The following is a 6,000-nucleotide window of genomic DNA, read 5'->3' on the forward strand; positions in this document are numbered from 1 at the left end:
AAATTAGGTTGAGAGGAGGATGTTTTGGCACCTACAAAGGCAATGAAGGGGATGAGAGTATCTTCTCCCCACTCCACAGCCCCCCCAATACAGATGAGACCCCAAATAAAGATGAGTCTCTAATTAAAGACCCTAATTAAGGCTAAAACGCTACTGAATGGTGATGGGGAGGAGGGATTTTGGGGTGATTTGGTTTTTTGGAGGGGTTCTGAGGAGATTTGGGGGGGTTGGGGGGATTTTGATTGCTTTTGGAGAGAGTTGGAGGGGATTTGGGGTTTTTTGGGGGGGATTTGGGGGATTTTGGGATTTTTGGGGGATTTATTTTGGAGGGACTGGAGAGGATTTGGGGGTTTCTGGGGGGCTTTTGTGTTTTTTTGGGGTGATTTGAGGGGATTTGGAGACTTTGGGGATTGTTTGGGGGGATATTTTGGGGGGTTTGGGTGGATTTTGACATTTTTGGGGGGGTTGGAGAGAATATGGAGGCTTTTTGGGGGGGATTTGGGAGGTTTTGGGATGCTCTGGGGGGATTTGAGGGGGATTGTTGGGATTTGGGGGCTTTTGAGGTCGGGGGGAGTTGGGGTTTGGTTTTTTGGGAGGATTTGGGAGGCTTATTTGTGGGGGTTTTAGGGTGGGATTTGGGTCTTTGGAAGGGGTCAGAGAGGATCTGGGGGATAATTTGGGGGGGATTTTGGTTTTTGGGGGCATTTTGAGGGGTCATTTTTGAGGGGGAGGATTTGGGGGGCTTTTGGGGGGATCCCAGTACCTTTGAAGGAAGTGATGAAGTTCTTCACTTTGGTGTCATCGAGGAAAAGCTGCAGAAAAAAAGGGGAAAAGCCTCAAAATCCCAAAGCAGGTGCAAGGGCCAAATGGGATCTGGCTGGGATCCATCCAGGGGCCATCTGGGATCCATCCAGGGGTCATCTGGGATCCATCCAGGGGTCATCCAGGCTCTGCCCTGGGTCCATTTAGAGTCTTTTTGTGGGGGTTTTGTCCAGGATCCGTTTTGTCTCTGGGCTGGGATCCATCCAGGTTGTGTCCTGGGTCCATTTAGAGCCTTTTGGGGAGGGGGGGGGGGTTGTCTGGGATCCATCCAGGCTCTGCCCTGGGTCCATTTAGGGTCTTTTGGGGGGAGGGTTGTCCGGGATCTGTTTTGTCTCTGGGCTGGGATCCATCCAGGTTGTGTCCTGGGTCCATTTAGGGTCTTTTTGGGGGGGTTTATCCAGGATCTGTTTTGTTTCTGGGCTGGGATCCATCCAGGTTGTGTCCTGGGTCCATTTAGAGCCTTTTGGGGAGGGGGGGGTTTGTCTGGGATCCATCCAGGCTCTGCCCTGGGTCCATTTAGGGCCTTTTTGGGGGGGTTTTGTCCAGGATCTGTTTTGTCTCTGGGCTGGGATCCATCCAGGTTGTGTCCTGGGTCCATTTAGGGTCTTTTTGGGGAGGTTTATCCAGGATCTGTTTTGTCTCTGGGCTGGGATCCATCCAGGCTATATTCTGGGTCTATTCAGAGCCTTTTGGGGAGGGGGAGGTTGCCCGGGATTCATTTGGGATCCATCTGGGATCCATCCAGCCTCTGCTCTGGGTCCATTTAGGTCTTTTTGGGGGAGACTGTCCAGGATCCGTTTGGGATCCATCCAGCATCCATCCAGCCTCTGTCCTGGGTCCGTTGAGGTCTTTTTTTGGGGGGTTCTGCCCAGGATCCGTGAACTACAATGGATACGCAGAACAGAAATCTAAGCAGCCCGGGTTCCGTTCTTTGGGAACAGAAGGCCGGGGCTTCAGCGCCGCAGCACTTCACCCTCTCGCCCAGACCCAACCGCAGGCGCTCACCCCGAGCCCGGCAGCTGGAAACGTGGCCCGAGGCACAAAGGAGATGGCGAATGGTTGTGCCTTTACGTCCGGCAGAAATGCCAGCGGTGAGTCTGCTCTGAGGCCCCGTGCCCTTTATATATAAAATAAACTGAGAGATTTGTCTATTGCAACACTTCGCACCCTTGTCTATAGTTTAAGTAATTCTTTTCAACTCTCCCTGCGTAACATGCTTTAGTTTCCGTGCTTTTAGTCTGTACCACCTGTATTGCAGTGGAGCTATGTCCCAAATAGGATAGAATGACAGAACAGAATTAGGGCCTGCGAGAATCCCTTCTCAAAAATGTCTCTGGTCACAAAGCAAATTGTTTACTGTAAGCTCCTGACAAGTTGGTTGGGGAGTCGAGTGCTGAATTACTTTATTTTCCCCACAACAATCAACAATAGAAAGTGGGAGAAGCAAAGAAAAGAATGAGAGGGAGACAAAGAGGGAAAAGGTACGATAGTCACCACCACCTCCTGTCCCGGTGCCACCCGCAGCTCTGGCCCCTCATTGTCCCTGTGCCCACACCGTGTCCCCCCACCGTCCCTGTGCCCACACTGTGTCCCCTCATTGTCCCTGTGCCGACACCGTGCCCTCACCATCCCTGTGCCCACACCGTGTCCCCCCACCATCCCTGTGCCCACACCATGTCCCCTGATTGTCCCTGTGCCCACACTGTGTCCCAAACCATCCCTGTGCCCACACCGTGTCCCCCGAGCATCCCTCTGCCCACACTGTGTCCCCTCACCATCCCTGTGCCCACTCACCATGTCCCCTCAACATCCCTGTGCCCACACCGTGTCCCCCCACTATCCCTATGACCACACCGTGTCCCCCCACCACCCCTGTGCCCACATCATGTCCCCTGATTGTCCCCGTGCCCACACTGTGTCCCACACCATCCCTGTGCCCACACGGTGTCCCACAACATCCTTACGCCTACAGCGTGTCCCCTCATCATCCCTGTGCCCACTCCGTGTCCCACACCATCCCTATTCCCAGACCATGTCCCCTCATTGTCACTGTGCCCACACCATGTCCCACACCATCCCTGTGCCCCCACTGTAGCCCCCCACCATCCCTGTGCCCCCACACCATGTCCCCTCACCATCCCTGTACCCACACCATGTCCCACACCATCCCTGTGCCCACTCCGTGTCCCACACCATCCCTATGCCCACACCATGTCCCCTCACCATCCCTGTGCCCACACTGTGTCCCCCCACCATCCCTGTGCCCCCACACCATATCCCCTCACCATCCTTCTGCCCACACCGTGTCCCCTCATTGTCCCTGTGCCCACATCATGTCCCACACAATCCCTGTGCCCACACCGTGTCCCCCCATCATTCCTGTGCTCACACTGTGTCCCCTCAGGATCCCTGTGCCCACACCGTGTCCCACACCATCCGTGTGCCCACAGCGTGTCCCCTCATTGTCCGTGTGCCCACACTGTGCCCCCACCATCCCTGTGCCCACACCATGTCTCCTCATTGTCCCTGTGCTTACACCGTGCCCTCACCATCCCTGTGCCCACACCGTGTCCCCTCACAATCCCTGTGCCCACACCGTGTACCCCCACCGTCCCTGTGCCCCCACACCAAGTCCCACACTATACCTGTACCCACACTGTGTCTCCTCACCATCCCTGTGCCCACACCATGTCCCCTCATTGTCCCTGTGCCCACACTGTGTCCCACACCATCCTTGTGCCCACACCATGTCCCACATCATCCCTGTGCCCAAACCATGTCCCCTCACAATCCCTATACCCACAGTTTCCCCACACCATCCCTGTGCCCCCACACCATGTCCCCTCACCATTCCTGTGCCCACACCGTGTCCCACACCATCCCTGTGCCCACTCCCCTCACCATCCCCTTCTCCCCTCACCATCCCCGTCTCCCCTAACCATTCCCATGTCCCCTCAACATGCCCTTCTCCCTTGACCACCCCCGTGTCCCCTCACTACCCCCGTGTCCCCTCACCATCCCCTTCTCCCCTCACCACCCCCGTGTCCCCTCACCATCCCCTTCTCCCCTCACCACCCCCTTGTCCCCTAACCAGCCCCTTCTCCCCTCACCCCCCCCGTGTCCCCTCACCTCCTCCATGTCCGCTCACCCCCCCGGGTCCGCTCACCAGCCCCATGTCCCCTCAGCAACCTCTTCTCCCCTCACCAGCCCCTTCTCCCCTCACCGTCCCCGTGTCCCCTCACCGTCCCCGTGTCCCCTCACCACGCCCTTGTCCCCTCACCACCCCTGTGTCCCCTCACCATCCCTGTGCCCACACCGTGCCCCTCACCATCCCCTTGTCCCCTCACCATACCCTTGTCCCCTCACCCTCCCCGTCTCCCCTCACCATCCCCGTCTCCCCTCACCCCCCCCGTGTCCCCTCACCATCCCCGTGTCCCCTCACCACCCCCTTCTCCCCTCACTACCCCCGTGTCCCCTCACTACCCCCGTGTCGCCTCACCCCCCTCTTGTCCCCTCACCTCCCCCATGTCCCCTCACCCCCCTCGTGTACCCTCACCATCCCTGTGCCCAGACTGTGCCCCTCACCATCCCTGTGCCCACACCGTGCCCCACACAATCCCTGTGCCCACACCGTTTCCCCTCATTGTCCCTGTGCCCACACCGTGCCCTCACCATCACTGTGCCCACAGCGAGTCCCACACCATCATTATGCCCACACCATGTTCCCTCACCATCCCTGTGCCCACACTGTGTTCCCTCAACATCCCTGTGCCCAAACTGTGTCCCCACACCGTCCCTTTGCTGACACGTCTCCTCACCATCCCTGTGCCCACACCATGTCCCTTCACTATCCCTGTGCCCACACCATGTCTCACACCATCCCTGTGCCCACACCGTGACCCACACCATCCCTATACCCACACCGTGTCCCCTAATTGTCCCTGTGCTGACACCGAGACCCCACCATCGCTGTGCCCACACTGTGTCCCTCACCATCCCTGTGCCCACACCGTGTCCCGTCATTGTCCCGGTGCCCACACCATGTCCCACACCATCCTTGTGCCCACACAGTGTACCCTCACAATCCCTTTGCCCACACCGTGTCCCCCCACAATTCCTGTGCCCACACTGTGTGCCCTCACCATCCCTGTGCCCACTCCGTGTCCCCTCACCACCCGCTGTGTCCCCTCACCAGTCCCATGTCCCCTCGCCATCCCCATCTCCCCTCACCATCCCCATCTCCCCTCACCATCCCTGTGCCCACACTGTACCCGTCACCATCCCCTTGTCCCCTCCCCATACCGTTCTCCCCTCACCACCCCCTTGTCCCCTCATCACTCCCGTGGCCCCTCACCTGCCCCATGTCCCCTCACCACCCCCTTTTCCCCTAAACCTCCCCTTCTCCGCTTACCATCCCCATCTACCCTCACCATCCCATTCTCCCCTCACCACCCCCTTCTCCCCTCACCACCCCCGTGTCCCCTCACCACCCCCGTGTCCCCTCACCACCCCCATGTCCCCTCACCATTCCCTTCTCCCCTCACCATCCCCTTCTCCCCTCACCATCCCCGTGTCCCCTCACCCCACCCGTGTCCCCTCACCAGCCCCGTGACCCCTCACGACCCCCATGTCCCCTCACCTGCCCAATGTCCCCTCACCAATCCCTTGTACCCTGAACCCCCTGTGTCCCCTCACCCCCCCCCGTGTCCCCACACCATCCCCTTCTCCCCTCACCACCCCCGTGTCCCCTCATCATCCCTTTCTTCCCTCACCACGCCCTTGTCCCCTCACCACCCCGTGTCCCCTCACCTGCCCAATGTCCCCTCATCCCCCCGTGTCCCCTCACCAGCCCCTTCTCCCCTCACTATCCCCTTCTCCCCTCACCAACCCCATGTCCTCTCACCATGCCCTTGTCCCCTCACCACCCCCGTTTCCCCTCACCAGCCCCATGTCCCCTCAACCCCCACTTGTCCCCTCACCATCCCCGTGTCCCCTGACCATCCCCTTTTCCCCTCACAACCCCCATGTCCCCTCACCACCCCCGTGTCCCCTCACCCCCCCGTGTACCATCACCATCCCTGTGCTCACACTGTGCCCCTCACCACCCCCTTTTCCCGTCACCATCCACGTGTCCCCCCCCCATCGTGTCCGTAGCCCCCCGTCGCCCCCCATCATGCC

The sequence above is a fragment of the Colius striatus genome, chromosome 2 (genome assembly GCF_028858725.1).
Source record: "Colius striatus isolate bColStr4 chromosome 2, bColStr4.1.hap1, whole genome shotgun sequence".
Classification (NCBI taxonomy): Eukaryota; Metazoa; Chordata; class Aves; order Coliiformes; family Coliidae; genus Colius; species Colius striatus.